This window comes from Euprymna scolopes, chromosome 1 (genome assembly GCF_053919585.1).
Source record: "Euprymna scolopes isolate OS-2025 chromosome 1, ASM5391958v1, whole genome shotgun sequence".
Lineage (NCBI taxonomy): Eukaryota > Metazoa > Mollusca > Cephalopoda > Sepiida > Sepiolidae > Euprymna > Euprymna scolopes.
In genome coordinates, this window is record NC_136482.1 from 191944745 (window position 1) to 191966810 (window position 22066).

Here is a 22066-nt window from a genome sequence, read left to right on the forward strand (position 1 = left end):
TAGTACCCAAATAAATGTTATCAAACACAATATAAGTTACTTGTCTACCTAACTTGATATGTTTTTTGTGTTTTTATTTAATGTAGCATGTTTTTTTTTTTAAATTGTTTAAGTATTATAAATTTCACTAACATGCTGGAGAAATGTTTCATATTTTTCCATTCCGTTGTCAATTTTCATATCGTACGCCTCCCGATACATTACTTTGTCACCATGGGACCATTTCATATCTTCCGTGTTTAGAAAAAAAAAAAAAAAAAATAGGTGACCGATTTACCAGAATGTTATACCTATTTACTATGCCTCCCCACGGCCCACAGGACAGAGTTAGACACCAGGGTCGTTTTTTAACGTGGACAAAAGGTACAAAAATAAAAATTGTCTCAGTCGTGAAGGATTTCTCCTCCACCGAAAGAGAACAAGAAATAGAAGTGCAGCTGCAGCATCTGAAGAACAGATACTACACTTTGATCTTGTCCCGAAGTAAAAAGTGAGCACCCCTTTTAAATGTCGAAATAATGATTTTTTTTTAAATTTTTTTTTTTTCATAATCTGGTTATTTAGTGTCCAATCAATAATAATCCAGTGAAAATTTTTTTAAAAAAACCCTATCAGTATAGAAATTACGCAGGAGGTGATGGTTGTACAACTCCGCCCATATAAATTATTTAATATCAGTAAAAAGAGACAATACAAACCGGTGAATAACCGAAACGAAATTGCCCCGATCAATAAAATTCACTTGCACCCGATTTCATTTTTATTTTATTATTAGTATTACCTCTTTACTTTTATTTTACTGACTTTATTTTCAAACAGGAAATTTAACCCGGTACTGGTATATTAATTTAGAGGGGACTTTCGAAACGGTGTCACCGTATTTCGTATTTACAATGACACCGTATTTATTTGTCATTTTCTGTTCTTTCCTCTCTTGAAAAAGAAAGGTAAGAGTTTCATTCCAATGATTAATAAATGTTATTTTATAATATTTTTCAGTACTTATGCATCTTGCATCTATGTTACTGTGCTGAAATAATAACGTTATTATTTATAAGGGGGGGGGGGTGTACTTTCACCTAACAATTTAATAAAGGAAAGCATCGTAAAAAATGAATTAAACTTGAAAAAATATTTTTTTAAATAGCACGATAACATATATGCACCGCTTTTAATTGTCAATGTTTGTTATTTATTACCTTTAATAAATCGATAATTTGAAATTTAGGCAATGTTGACATTTGTAGGTCCTTTGTCGAAGCATGAACAGCATGGCCACTAAAATGTTACGTGGCTTAAAAAAGTAAAATTAATTGTTTCTTTGTTATTAAGAACTTAAAAACAAACAACGATGCTAAAATTGCACTTACGCTGGCAATTAAAAGTAAAGAAAATGCTAAACTATATTGAACTTTTGGACGCTTGTTTGGAATCTGTTCTTTATCTAGGGGAGATAACTAGGATTTACTATGAAAATAAGGTTATTTTGTTGCAGATTTGATGAACGATTTTACTGTATTTCATAAAGAAAATTCTTAAATTTCATTTTTGTAATAAAAAAAATTACAACTTATTGTTGTTTTCCGATTAACCAATGAAAATGTTTTTACCTTCTTCATTTTTGTAATATGAAAAATATCTAATTAAATTAAAATATTTTGTGATTAGAAAGAACAGTTAAATCTAGACGTTAAAATATGAAAATATCGAAAAAAAATTATATTGTACGTACTCGCTATGGAATAAAGTCTTTATACAAAAAAAATATATATATAATAATTTGATCAAGTAGTTTTTTTGTTTTTTCTTTTATTTTATTTTTTTTATTTTTTTATTATTTTTTTTTTTTTTACGGAGGAAAATCAAACGTTAATGAGATCGATCGTGTCGCTACCTTCTTGTTTGTTGCAGATAAGGACGGGGACGCCAGGGGAGATAACTCCAATCACCGCTTAAAGTTTGTCAAAATTTGACGAGATTATTTTAAAACATGGGGAGAAAAAATACGTAGATAAATATTTTGGTTTTTATCACTTATTTTACAGAGTTTTTCTGTCCTTTGTTAATCCCTTTTTCGTTTAAAAGCACCCCCTCCTCGTCCCCAGTAATAGGCAAATGGCGACGATACGATCGATCTGGTTAAAATTTTATTTTCCTCTGCGAAAAAAAAAAAAAAAAAGGGTAAAACTTGCGGAGAACGGTGTTTTACGGTTGTTTTAAAAATGGGTGCTAATGCAGAGAGTGATCCGCGCTATTTTTTAAAAATCGTATTTCCACGTTTAATTAAAGTTTTATGATATGTTTTTTTTTTTTATTATTATTATTCAATTGTAAGGTTAAAGTACAGAATAGGTACAAAACACCCTCTCCTCCCCATGTTAAGAATGGCTTTTTAAATAATAACGTTATTATTTCAGCACGGATCACTCTCTGCATGAGTACTTAAAAATGATTTAAAAAATATTAAAACGAAACGAAATTTAAATTTTCGTTCCGTTATAAACTTTTTTTTTTAAATTGCGCATGGGCCATGGCCACCGAGATATAGAAGGCCTGTTAACTGAAAAATGCCTGCAAGCGATGTAGGTAAGATTTGTCGAACTGTTACTGTCGATACTATATGACGGCATTTTTAAAAAGAGCATTTAAACATGTTAAAAAAGAAAAGAAAGGAACCCAATTCGATAAATAATGAAACTGAACTTTATTCAATATAAAATATAAATATTATCTATGCAAAAATTACGCAATTTTAAAGCAATATATAATCTAATACTGATAAAACTGAATTATGAATTTAGGGAACAAACAATTAAAGAAATATAGAGCACAAACAATTCTTGGCCTTCGGGACAAGATCACAGTGTAGTCTGTTCTGATGCTACAATTCACCTTTTCTGTCCTCGGCCGGTGGAGGAGAAATCCTTTATGACTGAGACAATTTTTATTTTTGTTCCTATCCAGAGTGCAATATTTAAATAACTATTACTTTAAATACAGAAATTACATTTAAAGTTTTGGTTTTCTGTTCTTTTATGTTCATTCTTCCCCCATGCTTTTCATCAAAATGTGTAGCGTATTTTCATCAGTTACATGGTTAGGAATCTTATACTCCGCTATAGTCTTCATTTTCATATCAGTGCAGAATACATGAATACGAAAATAAAGTTGAGATAACTACTAAAAGACAATCATATTATAATGTGAACATTGATTAAAAACTAAGAAAATATAGTAAACATCTATGATATTAACTCAGGGTGGTGCTGAATTTGAGAGGGGACATTATTATTATTATTATTATTATTTCACTCACTACGAGTTGTCTCACAGGTCATCATCAGTGATCGCTCACTGGAGACTGCATGACAACAAGTTTCCCCAGATTTCCAATGTTCTCCAGATGATTGCATGTTATCACAACAGCCGTTTGCTATTGATTTCTTGTTGGCATCGGCCATTGGTGTTTCTTGGGGTTTGGATGACAAAATGCTTCCCCAAGGTACCAGATTTGAACTGCACACTTCCAGTGGAGATCTGGTTAGTACTTTCCCACCTCGGACTTTCAATCCTCCCTGATCCTTCACAAATTTTTTAATCGAGTATGTATTTTATTTTTTAATTAAATTTGATTCATACTTTTATTTTGCGCTTTTTAAATTTTATTTTCATTTTATTTGAATTTATTTTTATTATTATATTATATTTTCCACACTAATATTTTTACAAGTTAGAAAAGCATTTCATCCAAGGCATGAAAATTGTTAAACAAAATGTTTTTACTATAGGCTTTAAAAATAAAGGTACAAGATTCAATTTGAAATTTATTTATCTTCAAAGTGCACTTTTATAAATTTTACAAAGTAAGGTATAAAAATTTAATTTAAATTGGATCAAAAAATTACCTTGGATTTATTTTATGTAATGTACATTCTGTTGCACTTTTTAAAACAAATCATTGAAAATTTTATATCTATATCATTAATTGCTAGATGAAAGATAATGTTTTTAAATTGCAGCAAAATGTACATTAGATATAAATACATATAAATGCAAATATAGATGCAGTGGTGTAAGCAAGTGCAACCTGGAAGCACATATAAGGTAGATTAGGGTCTTCTCTGGAGATACCCCTGCCACACGGGAAGCCATCTTTAATGTAGGCACATATTCCATGCCCGTGGCGATCTTGGGGATCAGATTTAGCTATTAAGTTAGAGTATCCTTTAATTATGAACTCATCTAGGGAGGTGGTCGGCCCTATTCTAGTTTCGCTTAGAAAGAATATGTCAGGTTTCATCTCCTGTAATTGGGTTTCAACCTCTGGAAGGTTAGAACGTAGACCCCTGGTGTTGGAGAAGGAGACATGGTAGAAGGGGTCTACGTAGGAGGATGGGGTTCTAGGTTTATTCGTGTTTTCTTTTTTAAGATTTTTCATGTTGAGGATTTTGGGATTTGTGGAACAGGTCAGCATGCTTGGTTAGAGCAGAACAGAGAAGGAAAGTAAGAGAGGAAAGACGGTAAAATTTTTTTTTTTTAATAACACATGATAAGGTAAAGCCGTAACACTAGTATGGCATCGAGAGGCCCCACCAGAGACTACTGCATGGTCCAGAATCCATTCACCAAATGGCAATACAGCAGCCCCAGTACTTTGCACCTGCTGATAGGACAGCCTCCTTAGTGGTTATTCCAAGGTTCGGGTCCCTGACTATCAGGCGGTTAACGTCAGCCCAGATGAAAACGTTTACCTCCAGCAGCCTTACTAGTGACATGGCCGCAAGGATAGACATAGAGACAGAAAATTTCCGACATCTCAGACTACTGTTCACAAAGTACTACCGACCTGGGAAGCAGCTTTTTCTTCACCCTTTGTCAGAAACATAACCCATTAGAAATGAGGACTGAGGGACAAAAAAAGGAGAAGCGAGAGTTACTGGAGCTGCTGATAAAAAAAACACTGCATTATCTACTCTCCATTAAAAAAAAAAAAAAAATGGTAAGAGGGACTTATTTATATCTACTTAGTAAAGTCCTTTATTCCTTAATGAGTACGTACAATATAACTTTTTTCAATATTTTCATGTTTTAATGTCTTGATTAAACTGTATAAGTACTGATACAACATTACAGTTTATTTCTTTTGCAAACTCGATTTTTAATTTTTTACTTAAAATTCCTATTTTAGTTCGTTCACTTGAGTGTTATTAGTTACGTATAGTAATCTATTATTCATTTAATTTTCTGATTTATATATATTTTTCTGATTTATATATATATATATATATATATATATATATATTTCGGCGCTTCTACACTATCAGAACGAAATTTTGGAAATGGTAAAACTGAATTTCACATGAAAACAATGGTGTCTACATATTCCTTGTATTTCAAAGATGATTATATCCAAAAATTATGAAAATCGATAAAGTAGAAAATTATTTATTAAACAAAATAGAATTTGAAGAACACGATTGTGTTTGCTTTAAGACACAGGAAAGTTCACAAGGGAGGTAATTTCCTCCCAATAATTCTTAGTTGCAAAAAACTTGTATATATGTTACTTTTATGTTATTTAATTTTTTAGCGAACAGTTATTTTTATTCTAAACAATTATGAAAAAATCTTAAATGAAAAACAGACTCAGAAACATTGTATATATGTTATGTTTATTTTGTTATTTGTTTTGCGTTAGTCACATTAAACATTTAGAGTTACTTGTTTATGGTTTTGTTTCACTTTATTTTATAAAAACAAGATGGCCACAATTTTCACCTGCTAACACGATTAAAGTTGTGTGTGTGTTTTTTTTTAATAATTCAATAATATTCAGGTAATTTCGACTGCATAATTTGTAAGCAACCATTGTAATTTATAAGAATTGACAAAAAAAATCCATAGAAACCATTGTTTTTTTATCTGAAAACTCCATTTATCAACTATAAAATTTCGTCCTAATAGTGTAGAAGCTCCTATTTTTCACTGTCTGGTAATGTCTTAAATTAGCGTCGCTAAAATATTTTCAATTTTACGAAGGGCAAATAACTCTGTCTGTCCTAAATCAAATTCAAGCAAAGAAAAGTCGAAACAGGGATAGTAATAAATTTTTTGGAAAAGGTTCAATTGGAAGGGATCATCTTTAGAATTCCCGTCTTGCATGTGCTATATTATCTTTTCATCTCTCACTTTGCACGTGCCCATATTATTTTTGGCGATAGTTTTATGTGTTCAAAATTACAAAATGCCAAGAGTTAATAAACCCATTGAATTATCAGGTGTTATTTTTATGATAGGAAAATTTTATAGAATAATTTTCATTTTACTGATGTTATTGTATCAACAACTAATATGGAACAAACAGTCAATTATTTGGCGAAGCTAGGGCTAATCTGCAGCCGTTGCTATTGTGGGGTATGCAATAACTTATGCAAGTTAAATGCCTACGCACAGGGTGTTGATGAGTTTCGATGGCGCTGCAACAGTTGTAATTTTACGAAATCCATATGTGATTGTTCATTTGAAGTTACAGCAACTTATTTTAATCCTTTACATGTGATTCAGAGACTATCCTTAACGTGATATATGCTGGGAAGTTGACTGTAACAAAAATACAGTTGTTGACTTTTGTCATTTTATTAGAGACTAGCGATGGGTACCCGGCGTTGCCCGGGTGTTTGGAGGTGTGTGTGGAAACACCGGGGGTGGGAGTTAAAAAAAAAAGTAAGTATGAGGATCGAACCCAAACCCTTGAGGCAAAGTTGTAAATTAAAGCGTGAAGAAAAAAAGTGCAACGTTAACCATTGCCCCACCGCGAGACGCTAATGGAAACACGTTTGAATTTATTTAATTACTTGGATTTGGCAGGTGCCCGTTTTAATGAGTTAATTGAGGTCAAGTTTGACTGCGGGATAGTATTCATTTACTGCGGAACGCTTTTTTTTATTTTTATTTTCCCAAGATGTTATAGGAAAAAGACTAACCCACATGCGGTGAGCGACAAATGTTGAATATTTATTTTCCCGAAATCGAGCAAATTAAATAGACAGGCGAGCTTCGTTGTTAACTGTGAGATATTACGATTTATATGTGATATAAAAAGTTTTAAAAAGTTGTGAACCGACCGACCGCTTCTCTGAAAAAAGCCTTTTGTAGCCATACAGAAAAAGCGAACACACATACATACATACATACATACATTTTCGCTTTTATATATATAGATGTGTGCAAAGAGTTTATAGAGAATAATCCACAACAACTTGGTAGTACTGACGATAATGGTCAGCCCATCGTCGTTGATATAGATGAAAGCAAGTATTTCTACCAAAAGTATCATCGTTGAGTTTAGAAGGAGGTTCACTTGGTTTTTGGTGTAATTGAAAGAGAAAGTGAACGATGTTTGATGGTGAAAGTACTCTATAGCACATGACAAACTTTAGAACCAATTATTGAACAGTGCATATTACCTGGTACACGTATAATCAGCAACGCATGGCTTTCATCGACTTGATTAAATTAATTGTGGCATATATACACACGATAGTGTGGTACACCAGTGAAATTTTGTGGATCCCATGGATCCTTCCATCTACACACAAAACATAGAGAACACATGGGCATGTGCAAAGTGGAAAATGAAAAAATAATATGGAACCTCAGACAATCTGTTCTAATCGTACATAATTGAGTTTTTATGGCGAAATATGTATAAAAATGCTAACATTTTTCAACGTCTTATTTGTTGTATTAAAAAGTCCTATCCTGTTTAAACTTTTTTTTTTTTTTTAATGATTTTCATAAAATTTAATGTTTGTATTCAATTTTTTGCTTGAATTTGTTACAATCTTGTTCAAACTTTTTTGATTGATTTTTAGAGAAATAAAAGTTTGGATTCAATGCTTAAAACTTCTTTTGAATATTAGATATAAAACATTTTTGAACTCAGTTTTGGGCAACCTATGCAACTTGTTTTTCTCATTTGTGACCTATATCACAAATGAGAAAAACAAGTTGCATAAGTTGCCCAAAATTATTATTTATAAATTATTTATAAATAATTTCTGAACAATATTTTCTTTTAAATAATTTGTCAGTTATAGTAATAATGATTACTGGAAAGTTTACTATTTTTTTTTTTTTAATGAAGTCTAGCTTATATTTTGAACGAAAAGTAAAATGATCAATTATACATTACTGTACTTGGTTTAAAAGAACGAGCTGCTTGAATTTGAACCGACACTAATTTAGGACAGACATAGTTATCTCCCCTTCGTAAAATTGAAAAATTCTTTGTGATGCTAATTTAAGACATTACCGACTTATAATTTTTACTATTTCATTGTTCACTCATTATTTTAGCGTCCTAACAACAACAACAAACAAAAAAATGTTTACTTGTTCTACTGATCGTTTCAGCTCCCAAATCATCTGCAACAAAATAACCTTATTTCCTTAGCAAATGCAAGTTATCCCTCCTAGATAGAAACCGGATTTCAAACAAGCAGCGAATTTTGATCTCAACATTTAGATTTGAGCTGTCTCCTTATTTCCTCGGATTTAATCATGCTTAACGAAAACACTACAACTCGCTTAGTTATAAAATTTGATTTTCTTGAATAAAAAAAAAGAAGCAAACTACTTGATCAAATTACGAAATTTTTGTTCTTTACTTTTAATTACTGCCATAAGTACCAATTTAAATAAGCCTTCCCCCTTCCTCCCCAAAATGGGGCATACATGTGTATGAACGGTACTCCCTCTATATTTCTTTTATTTTCGCCTTTTTTTTTTCCAATTATTCAGTGCATTATTATTGAATGGACACTAATCTACCAGATTTTAAGAAATATTTTACTATAGCAAATGTGGTTATTAGTTTCTTTAGATGATATATATATGTTTATAATTATTGCATAAGTAGACCGACTTTCAGGAATCGAATCAGTTTAAATGCCGGATTGCCTTCAGGTCTTTAACATTTAATATATGTGTACTTATGCAGATTACGGACCAGTTTAAATGCCGGATTGCCTTCAGGCCTTTAACATTTTATATATGTGTACTTATGCAGATTACGGACCATGACGAAATAATAGAATTTTTATTTATTGACGCACTCTTACAATTCTAAAATAATACATACCATACACACTTTGATTTTACTTGAACATAATATGTAAAATAGGGTCCGTATTATGCATACATACAAAACACATGTTGCAAAATAACATCTACACCAAACAATGAACACTATGGTGGTCATGGCTGCTATTCTCCAACACTTTATGACAGTGACATAGAGTTGTTAAGGCAGCAAGTGCCCACATGTAACAACAACTAACAGTACAATGCACCGACAGCAGTGACAATTGTAAAGGCAAATAGCTACTCTAAAGCAACACTAATTGCCAGTAACCACCAGCATCAACAATGACAGCCAGTAGATTCCACTAGCTGCCACTGCCAGACAATGCATAACAGTAGAAGCCAGTTACTTTTATTTTAGCCACTGCCTGCAATTTTTTGTCAGTGGCTAACACTAGCAACAGCCACCATCTCTCAGTAATTTACATGACTCACATAATGCATAAGATAATCGTATGTTATCATTTTTTTTTTTTTTTGCTTTAGAAGAGAGGGCGTCATCGTAGCTGTTTTGGCTTTGGATCTGATTTCCACCAGGCAATGCCGGTATACAGGTTCTGCTAGTTAGTTATAAAATGTTGGACCTTCTCTTTCTTTATATACTCTCTCCATACACGTTTTGTGTGTGGGTACTACTCAAAGTCCCTTTTTTGTCTCCCCATGAGGGCAAAGACACAAAATCGGTTTCTAAAATATGAAGAATATACAGTCCCCCCCCCCCCAATAAAAAGGGTAAATCTAGATTGGGGCCAAAAAATGAAATATTCCTCAGTCAAGAACTTGCATAATTTGATCCAAAACAGACCAAGAATGGTTACAATTGTAGGTCTTATGTCGAAACAACATAGCCACCAAAATGTCACGTGACTTGTGCATATGTAAAATGCAACCTTGGGAAAAATGAAATGAGCCTACAATTTCAACATTGCTCTTGATTCAGCATCGTAAATACTGAGTTGAAAAGGCCATTCTTAACATAAAGAATGGGGAGGCCTTTCTTCTGAGGCTGTCACATTAAATAAAAATAATACTGATAGAAATCCACCCAATAAATGTCACCATGACATTTATTGGGTGGATTTCTATCAGCGATCAAGGTTGAAGCAACTACTAGAAAGATGAGGATAATAGTCTGCAATAAATGGCTAAATAATACAAATTACTCATCTCAGTAATGAATTCCAATTAATTAAATGATATACGATTCGGACCCGACAATGGAAGGTCAGATAACAAATGAATATGGATTTATAAGATCAAAAAATCCAACCATAATCGCTCTTCAGGGCCTGTGGTGCAGTAGATAGAGATGTTGAATCACTACGGTTCCAGGTGAGCATTATCTGAAGATAGCAGTTTCAATCCTACCCAAAGCTGGCTAGGGGCTTAGTTGGCCAAAATGTGGTGAGACAATGCAGTTAGGAGATTCAGTGTTCCTATCTTATTGGAGTTAACCACCTGACGAAGGCCAGAGGAATAGTTGGGCAAAACGTCATGTAACAACTCCAAGAAGATGAGGATAATAAATGGATAATTAAACAACAAAGGACGAAGGCAAAAAGTTAGGTTTTTCATGTTGAATAAAAGTTAATATCATTAGAACATATGTGCATATGTGAATGTTAGGCCGTATCCATGTGGGTGTGTGTAACATTTAATTCACATGTGTGCAGATTGGAATCTTTGGGACTCCTTGCCAAAGTCAGGATCATTTGGTCATTCCACCCAGTAGTTAATTTGTAACATACCATGGACGGTTATATACAAATACCAAGTCTATAAAAGGAGAGAGCATGTTCGAGAAGACGATCACGTGAGAGACAAATCGAATAAAGAGACGTCACAGTCATAATAAGAAGTCACGTGTGGTGGGAGAATGAGGAAATAAATGTTGTTGTACAAAAAAAGCAAGTTGAAGTTCTTTCCTATTTTTTGTCTACTTTGCGACTGAGGCTACAACGTGTTGGGTAACCTTACATATTGAATAAATCCTTCCATTGTTATAAAAAGAATTTTTTTTTATTTCATGCAACGAAATTTTATTACATATTAATAAAACATGTTTGTTTTTAACACCTATTGGTAGGGCCAGCAGCGTTCATATGCTGCGGTAAAAGGATGTCAAATTAAATGAATATCAACTACTGTTAGCAGCAAAGGATGGCTAGTTTGACCTCACCACAGGATAAACTGACTGATACAGACAGTTTATTAGAGGTGTTAGTGTTCAATTATAATGGAAGATGCACCCCTAACATCTGAAGCAACGAGTTTTACAGTTGCTGATGTGTCAACCATATGCTATCTAGCCTAAAATTAGTTGTACGCTTGTGCTGAAAATTTGAATCGCTGTTAGATAGTTTTTGAATTTTTTAGATGAAGATTGATTATCCGTTTATTTGAATTCTTCAAACTACTGTATCCTGTTGAACTCGGAAATGTTTCTGTGAAACTCAGAAATTTGGATAGAATTTCGAACGGAATTGTTTATTTATTTCACAGGGATTGCATGCTTTCATTCTGTCAACCATGACTGGGTAGATATCCTAAGTAATTTGCTATTGTATTTTTACAAATATTTTTCCCCACTGCACTATGGGTGTGTGGCGCAGTGACTAGTGGACTTGGAAAATTTAATTGTAAAAGTAAATATTTTCCTGAAGGTTAAAGGTTCAATTCTCAGTGTGGGCGGCCAAAAAATACAATTGCAAATTACTTAGGACCTCTGCCCAATCATGAGTGACAAAACAAGAGCATGCTAAACTCGTGAAGTAAATAAGGGGTTTGATTTGAAATTCTGTCTAAATTCCCGAGTTTGACAGAAACACCGATTTTCTAGCACCTTGGCTTTAAAGCTTTACTGGATTAACCATTTTGCTGTACCATCCAATTTTATCTTAATAATAATAATAATAATAATGATAATAATTCATAAACCTTTAAATCCATTAATAATAAACTACCATTGGGATTGCTAGAAGATTTGTTTTCTTTGATGGAAATGGGTCAGTGTTCACGTTTTACTCATGGCTATCTTTGAAGTTATAACTCATTAAATTTAAACAGAATAAGATTTAATCTCAAAATGAATGAAGACTACCACCAGCAGGTGCAGTGTAAAAACATTTGTGGTGTACTACACACAATCATTTGTTGGCTGACCTGAGTTTCTTCAAAGTTTTATTAGACAGAATTTACCTATGGATAGAGAGATTAATGTATCTTAATCATCTACTTAAAGGGGACTTGTTAACTGGAGGAATGAGAGATGCAGACAGACATTGGTAACATTCTTCTTAGATTATTTTATATTATGTGTAGCTTCCTGGAAAGAACTGGCTGAAAAACTAAGGTAGGGGAAGCTAGGTCAGTAGCCCTAGACATACTGGAAGGCCTTTGACAGGGTTTGGCATGATGGTCTTATCAAAATTAATCGTATGGTATTGCTGAACGTTTATTTGACATAATCAAATCCTTCTTAGATAATAGAAAAATCCAGCTTGTTCTTGATGGTCGTACACTTGAAGAACATGCTATATATGCGGGTGTGCCACAGGGGTGGATCCTTGAACCATTAGTATTCCTGACATTCATAAACAAACTCTTTGATAAAATTGTTTCTGAGATGGGTATAATTGCTGATGACACTATGCTCTACAACAGACTCGAAGGGAAAACTAATGAATACATATTTAAAGAAATGGCTAAGACTCTTGAGGAAGACCTTTAGTCTGTATTTGAATGGGGCTGAAATTGGATGGTAATGTTCAATGTCGCCAAGACTAAGCTTATTTCATTTAATAATTACAATTAAGAATCCCTCTCAACCACTGCTTGCCATGGCTAATGATAAACTACCTGAAAGTACTTCCCTCAACCTCCTAGTTTTAACATTCACAAACAACATGAATTGGAACAAATACATTGAGGTAATCGCCAAAGTTTCTGCAAAGAAAATTGACTCTTTCTATTGTGCTAGAAGGCTACTCACACCTGAGAGTATGCTGTATCTCTACAAGGCTACTATTCGCCAATGCATGGAATATTGTTGCCACATCTGGGCTAATGCTGCTGCCACTAGTCTCTCGCTCCTAGACAAGGTTCAGGAAAGAGTTGCCAACTTTATAGGTTCCAGAAAGAACTTTAGTTTTCTCTTGCTCCAAAACATGATGTCATTCATTATATTTTCATATCGTTCAACTGTTTTGTCTACCGCGTTTGACGCCTACCCCTTGCATTGACACCCTTCTTTCATTCAACCCTTAAGAAAGGTTTCGTTTTATAGATCTGGGTTATCTTGACATGCACTAAGAGTGACTCTTGTCAAAATTCACACTAGTTAATTTAATCGCTACTTACTGGTTCAGGGTCCCTAATATATAATAAGTGAATTTAAAGTATTTGTTGCAATATTTTGGTGTTTTTAATGGGGTATGATCCCATACAGTCGGACGATTCTATTTATAAACGATGCTGCTAAGAACTGACGAATCAAATTAATTCACGTTCTGCTACCAACCAATCAGAAACCAGAATTGCTTCATAAATATTAAACCTTTTCTGGAGCAATTTCACATGTTCTTTTCCGTCTCGACACGGTAAGAATATTTTGTTCTGTGGAACTGTCTACTACAAACAAGTCACCTCCCAGGACTTGTGTGTAACAGCAAACCATCTGAAACTGTTCTGAAACTAAAAATTGCTTACACTTCTAGAGTATTAGTTTATTTTGATACTGGTTTTATTTTGTGAATCAATCAAGCTCTTTCGCCTGTATTCTGTCGATTTTATTTTATGCATCCTCATTTCTTTATTTTATGAGCATAATATGCTCACACTTGGCATGATCCAAGATGTTCGGCCAAGTTATCTGCTTTTTCCTTAGCTTTCAGGGGGCAAAATGTCTTTACTTATTCTAAAATATCAAGCATTCGAGCTAGCCTAGACCTGCACAAGGTCATTTTATACATTACATTTGTCAAAATACAAGGTGAACTTCTATTAAGTTTACAATATTTTCGGAAAATCATATTTAGTAGAAATAAACTTCAGTTATTGAAAAAAAAAATGGTGAAGTACAACAAATTATGTAAAAATAACAGAAGATGTGTACATCTATATTCAGCCTAAATTATTATTCAAGTGTAACTCTCAAAAAAGTACAAAACACCTGTAGCCATTTTTATATGCACAATGGTAAGGAAAATGCATTCCTGGCTTTTTTGTCAAATTAGGTCCAATGTTTTTGCAAAATTTTTACTTTTGAGCATTTTGCCAAGAAAAAAATCATACCCTTGTTCATCCGGATCTTGGTTGATGAATCTCCCAAAAGCTGAAATGAACATTTCTTCCAAAGAAACTACCAGGAGTTTTCAGTACAATTTCAGACAGCCTTTATTTCACTGTTTCCTTGTTGGAAGATTTCACTCTGGTCTTAGTCTCTGCTTCACCCCCATTCAGGGCCATTGTGACCCTGTCTCCAACAATCTCTTCCTCCGTCTAACCCTCTTCTCTAACTCTGTCTCCTTCTAACTCCTAACTCTCTTTGTATATATGTGTTATATATTGGTTTATATTGGAGATGATGATATATTAAAACGTGTCATGTGTTATCTAGTTGATGTAAGATATTGTTCTTTTAACAGACAAACAATAAATGTATAAATCGTATGCATGTTGTATGAGGACATGATATTGACGTGTAAACTGAATCATGTTGTATCAGACTTATCACACGGGATATTTTTACAGTTCATATGTAAGAAGAATAATATATGCTTCATACCTTTTTTTCTTGAAGAGTTCTTCTGTATCTTCCCGCTGCTCCATGACGAACCATGAAGCGATCACTATCCAATTGAGACATCTGTTCTTATTTGTGAAAGCATTAAAACAACTCTTTATATTTTTATAATATAAATTTATTACAGTTGTCTCAAATGGTTTTCACAGGATCTGCTATTTTCTACATTTTCTATTCTTACAGTTCGCTCCCTAGCTGTCTGTCCACCCCTGTTTAGACGTCTCTCCACTCTGGTGGTCAATCCTCAACTCTCTGAATCTCTCCAAAACTAACTACATCACATGTTCTCTTACGTCACCTAATTACATGTCTCAGACCAACCTAATGTTTCCATCTAGTTATTTGTTTATTCAAAACCCCAAAATAATGTTTACATCTATTTTCTATTTTTTTCGCATTCCTTTTGCGATTCACACGTCAATCATTTCTTCCTCAATTTAATTGTTTATTCTTCTAATCATAATAACTGATCCAGCGAGCATCCGTCGCTCAAATCAATTAATAAGAATACAATAACAATAATAATGTTTTGACCATTGCTTCTGCTTGCCACAGTTAACAGATACTACACTATGATCACAGCCTAAAGGGTCATAACATTACATATGTAACTATTCATTGCTATGACGTAATTCAACTCACATATTTTAATATGTGACTTTTTGAATCACGTTTTACTATCTGTTAGAAACATATTTTGTTTATCACTACATTTTTTCCTTGATTGTTTCTAAGTTAACCAAAATATTTAACTAAACAATCATTTCTTTCAAAACATTCTCTCTGCATACCTTTTTCTACATAACAGTTAACAAAATGATAATAAAGTTCATTATCCACCATTTTATTTTTTTAATAATAATAATCGATGTTCTAAATCGACTATCAGCAAGGCCACCTGATGTTGCCCAGCATAACATAAATGCTACAAATGTAATACCTCCTATTTTTTATTTCACCCGAATGGCTCAGAAGAAATTGCAAATTGCATTGTTATGATGACTGAACTTATGCATTCATGACCTGAAAGCTTCATTTCTCTTGCAGATATTGACGGTGTGAGACTCTAAGACAGTAACCCCTATCATGGATGTGTGTTAGAAGCAGAGGTGTTTCATGGAATTCCTCAATGCAGAACAATTGAACTGATCAACATTTATCGGAGCCTATTGAACATATATGAAACTGATGCAGTTGATGTTAACATACTTTAGTGATGGGTCCGTCGATTTCAGAGTGGTTACAGATATGATTGACAAAGTATGCTTTGGACTTTTACAAACAAGGCATCAAAAGCGACTGGTAAAAATGGATTGAAAATGGTGGTGACTATGTAGAAAAATAAATTCTAGAGCACAAAAGGTCGCTTGTTTTAATGGTACCATTCCTGCCTCTGTAGCCCTTCAATGTTTTAGTTTTTGAGTTAAAAAAATAAGAGGCCTTACTTTGTGAATGACCTTCGTACAATAGTCTTTATTTTATTACCATTCAATGATATGTAAGGATATTTTGGTGATCGTATCATCAGGAGAAGGTATGATCCTGAATTCCCATTCCCTCGATTTTATTTTATTTATGGGATTATCTAAAAGGCAATGAAAACAATTTTCTAAACTCTTCCTGAACTGAAGAGATCTATCACAGTCAAAATCAGGGCAGTGCCAAAAGAGAATTGTGTTATCCAAAAATGTTTATCGTTTTCAGAAAGGATTATGAACTTATTGATAATAATTGGAATTTTTAAGGGGGGGGGGTGTCGGAGCAATCATGTACTTCCCTTTAAACAGAGTAGAAAATGGATCTTTGGTTTATTCTCACTTCCCTTATTTTGTTCAATAGTTCTCATATTTCCTGAGTTATGTTTCTGACAATGGGGAAAGAATTGCTGTTTTACAGGTTAGAATCTATTTCATTTAACATTTATTGTTGGCAAGTTTATTTTTTTACCATGAAGTAGCAATTTTTTTTATTTTAGCTGGTTACATCAAGTGGATTCATGCCTTGTCTGGAGTGATTTCCATTTAAAAAACTCTTTTAAAGAACTCGGGTGAAAATTTTACAATTTGCTTGTTTTACATTTTAGTGAAATAAATCTAGAATGTAAATCTTGTAATATTTATATTTTGCAGATTGTCAGAAATGAAAGCATCCAGATAATGAAGAAGGCTGTAGAACAGTGCCTCCAGAGTGAAAGGCATCAACAGGAGAAATACGAAATGAATCCTTGTGGATAATTCCCATTTCATGGTAGTGGGAAAAATTTATTTTTCAGAACATGTTCACTGCATAAGTAGAGAAGAAACTCTTTGCCATTGTAAAGGGTATAGAAATGCCTTTCTGCAAAGTTTCGATTTAATAGAATGTAATCCAGATTAAAGCTGTAAGTTCTGCAAAACAAATACTGGATGTGTGAATATTCAAAAGTGCACAATTGGAAATGTTGTACATTATAGCAGAAACAATGACTGCATAAGTGAATCAAAAACCTTAGCGATATCAAAAACATCTTCAGCAACTTCATCACCACCAGAACACAAGAGATACTATTTAGCTATAAAGAATGTAAAATATTCAAAATTGCACAATTGGAAATATTGTACAGGATAACAGAATCAATGACATTGCATATACAATATGAAGAAACATGGAAATAGCAAGGAAAAACAAAATTACAAGAATAAATAGTTTTGCTCTCCTTTCTGATTCTGATGCAGAAGCAAACGTCAAAACGAGTTTGTTTAGTTCTTGTATGTGTCCAAAACCATTTGCTGATCATTCCCAGATTGTCGAGCACATGCACATGAGAATGCACACTATATACCCGGTGAACCAAGTGCAAGTGAGATACAAACAATTGCACTTAAAGGGACAGTTAGAATCTTAAAAATCTCTCGGTTTGATTGTATTTGATAGCCAGTGAATACCCGGCATCCAGTAAGATGCCCCATCCCTCGCTAGAACAAAATGGTGAAAAAATTTTTTTACAAAAGTGAATAACCATTTCTTTGTCAGGTGTGTAAAACAAAATTTCCCTCTGGTTGATAACTTGAAATTATTTTATTATAGGAGCAACCAGACTCATAAAAAAGCATTTAAAAAACTGGCTAGCAAATATACCCAGTGAACCGAGTACAAGAGAGATACAAACAATTGTATTTAAAGTGATGGTTAGAATCTTAAAAAAGATCTCTCTGTTGGAATGTATGAGATAGTGGGTGAATGTCTGGTATCCAATTGGATGCTCCATCCCCAGGATAAAATGATAAGAAAATTGAAAAACGAATCACTTTGCTGTTGTGAAATTTGCTAAGAGTTTTTAGTGATGGTAATTTTCTGCAAAAACACACAGATGCATTCGGAAGAAATGTGAATACCTACTGGAGCGTACTTGAATATCTATTTATGATTACTAAATGAGAGAGAACTTGAATGCTTACGAGACACAAATGTCTAAGATCTCTCTGTATAAGGGTTTGTCATATTATTTAAATTTTTTTTCTACTTTCTATTTTTATCCCCTCAAAATGCTGCCTCTTGGCACATGTTGCCCGGGACGGACTCCTTCCCTGCTCTTTGCTATGCCACTGCTTCTCCCTACAAGTAAACCCTGACTAAATATTCATGTATCTTGTATAGAAATCAAGATGGAACCTCTTGAATTTTAAGAAATTTGACCAAAGTAAAGCTTTTTATTTATTTTTTTTCCCCTCAGAACGCACCTTCCTTTGCTACACCACTGATTCCACCTAAAAGTAAAACCTGGTTAAATATTCATGTATCTCTTATAGAAATCAAGATGGAGCCTGTTCATGTTTTGAGAACTTTGACGCAAAATGAAACAAGCAATGGAAAAGGAAACTGCTCTCAAGCAAAATGTGAAATTTTCATCTGGTGGTAGCATGTTAGGAACGGATGTAGAGTCACTGTTTTGTCTATTGTGTTTGATGCCTGCCTCTGCATTTTCACTCCTCTTTCATTCAACCCTAAGAAAGATTCCATTTTATAGATCTAGGTTATCTTGGCATGCACTAAGTTAATCCTTGTCAAAATTCACACTAGTTTACTTAATCGCTACTTAATGGTGTAGGGTCCGCAATTTATAACAAGTGAACTTATAAGTATTACAATTTTTATTTTCATTTTTTTTCTGAGACTGAAAATAAAATGAAACAAGTGATGGAGAAAGAAACTTCTCTCAAGTGTAAAGAAAATGTTAAAACTTCATCTGGCAATCGCGTGTTAGGAGCGCAAGTTGGGTCACAGTGTGGGGAAGTCGTTTATCGTTGCGAAGTTTGTGGTCGAGGCTTCTCATATGACAGCAACTTGAAAGTTCATGTCAGAGTACACACAGGAGAAAAACCATTTGGTTGTGCAAGGTGTGCACGTTCGTTTTCACACAGCAGCTCGTTAAAGCAACATGCACGGATGCACACAGGTGAGACGCCATTCCATTGCAAAGTGTGCAGCAAGGCTTTCGCTGACAAAAACTCGTTTAAAAGACATTTACGAACACACACTGGTGAAACTCCTTATCACTGTGAAATTTGTGGAAGGGGTTTCTCAGAAAACGGTCATTTGAAAGTCCATCGAAGAACCCATACTGGAGAAAAACCCTTTAAATGTGATTTATGTACAAAAGCATTCAATGAAAGATCCGCCTGCAAACGACATATGAGAACCCATACTGGAGAAGCGCCCTTTCCATGTTCGGTATGCGCAAAGACTTTTTCGCGTAGTAGTTACCTTAAAGAACATGCGCGGTTACATACTGGAGAGACCCCATTTAGCTGTGACGTATGCGGTCGACGTTTCTCTCACGATAATAGCCTGAAATATCACATGAAGACGCACATCGGCAACATGCCATATGCATGTGATACATGCGGAAAGGGTTTCCATCAAAATGGTTCTCTAAAGCAACATATAAGAATACACACGGGCGAGACACCATTTTTATGTGACGTGTGTGGGAAAGCTTTCTCTCAAAACAATGCATTGAAACAACATATAATAGCACACACAGGAGAAAAGGATAAATGCAAATGACCAAGCCGTGGCACAAGTATGACGTCACATAAATATATAAATATTGGGATCAGAGGAAGAAGAGAAATAAAGGAGATAAAGTGCAAGGAACTCTTAACAAGAAGTCTGTGGGAAAGAATTCGCTTAAAACAGTGCATTAAAACAACATATAATAGCCCATGTACGACATGAAAAGAAACTGGAATCTTAAGAAGGTATCAATCATACCAGTCATTATAGGAGAAACCAGACTAATAATAAAAGAATTTCCAAAACTATCTAGTGAATATACTCGGTGAACCAAGTGCAATAGAATTACAAATAATAGCATTTAAAGTGATGGTTAGAATCTTAAAAAGATCTCTCGGTTGGAGTAACTAAACTAATGGGAGAATGCTTGGCATCTGGTAGAATGCCCCATCCCCAGGAAAAACTCAATGATAAGAAAATTAAAACAAAAGAAAAAGATAAATTATCTAGACCTCAAGAATGATTCAAAACAGCATGGCTTCCGAAAGATATAAATATTGTACTGGTTGTTGTTGGAGCAACTGACCTTAAGAAAAAAAAAATCTGAAGAAATGCTTAAACACAGTTCCTGGGATATCAAATGTAACAAAGCCACTAACACCTATGCAAATGACCAAGCCGTTGCACAAGCATGACGTCACAGAAATAAATGCATTGGGTCAGATGAAGGTGAAGAGAAAAAAAATAGGAAAGAAAAGGGAGAGAAATCACGTGTCAGTACGAAAGGAACTCTTAACAACATGCAAGACTTGTTAATCCTTCGAACCTTTGCAAGATTGTCAGATGACCGTGAATCGGTGAACGAATTACACACATAACAGCTGGTTATAGCTGCAGACTAAGAAACTGTTAATTGACTCAGAGAGGGAGAAGCAGGAAATGCGACCGTATTCTGTTGGTTTTGAAAATACGTGTCAGCAGTTTGGTGTTGAAACAGCCGGCAATAAATACCGTTTCTTTCAACAGAAAAAAAATTGTGTCAAATTTCTTTTTCTTTGTTTTTTCATGAAACTTTTATGCATAACATGGGTGTTAAAATGAAGAAGCAACATTACACATACTGTAGCAAAATAAAAGGGACGTATAAACAAAAGAGACAATGCTAAAAGCTCCCTCGGATATAAATTAAAATCGTAATAAAAGCAAGTGTTGACTTCAGGCAAATAATTAAAAAATAATAATAAAATAATAAAAATAGTAATAAAAATGATAATAATAGTAAAAATAATTATAATAATAATAAATTAATAAATGATAATAAATAATAATAATAAAATTGTTATAAAATAAAATACTATAATAATAAAATTGTAATAGTAAAAATAATTATAATAATAATAAATTAATAAATAATAATGAATAATGATAAATAAAATTGTAATAAAATATAATAATAAAATTGTAACAGTAAAAAATAATTATAAATTAATAAATAATAATAATAATAATAGTCTATATATATCTATAAAAGTGAACGTGTCTGTCTGTCTGTGTGTCTGTGTGTCTGTCTGTCTGTGTACATTTCCCTACGCAATAACTCTGTCAATTTTTAGTCTATAGACTCGAAATTTGAAATACCGGGTACTGAGATTTGGGAAAATCGATGTGACGGGTGTCAGCCAGAAATTTGGCTGTTAAGGGGTCAAATTTCAACGATTTGACCTTTAAGAACTCTACCAAACTCCTCCGACAATTTTGGGTCTAGACACTTCAAATTTTAGATATAGGTTCCTTGAACCTGGATTTCACTTAATAAAGTGATTTGAGCTCGAAACTATAAATTATAAGGGGTCATAATAGGGGTCAAATTTAAAAAAAAAATTTACCCTTTTTTATTTTTTTTGCTCAGCATACACCTCCAAACACCCGGGCAACGCCGGGCTGAAATGCTAGTAAATAAATAAAATTGTAATAAAATAATATAATAAAATCGTTATAGTAAAAACTAATAATAATAATAAATTTATAAAAAATTATAATAAAGAAACAATAATAAAAAATAATGTTAAAAACAATAAAATTATTAATAATAATAAAAAATGATAAAACATAATACTAACATTA

General features: G+C 33.4%; 1 long non-coding RNA gene across 1 annotated transcript; it reads left to right on the forward strand.

Annotated features, from left to right (window-relative positions):
* Positions 1–877: 877 nt before the first annotated feature.
* LOC145278521 (uncharacterized) lies at positions 878–20986 on the forward strand. Its single transcript, XR_013868372.1, has 2 exons — positions 878–947; positions 17077–20986. It is a non-coding gene; the product is annotated as an uncharacterized LOC145278521 (long non-coding RNA).
* Positions 20987–22066: the final 1080 nt, after the last annotated feature.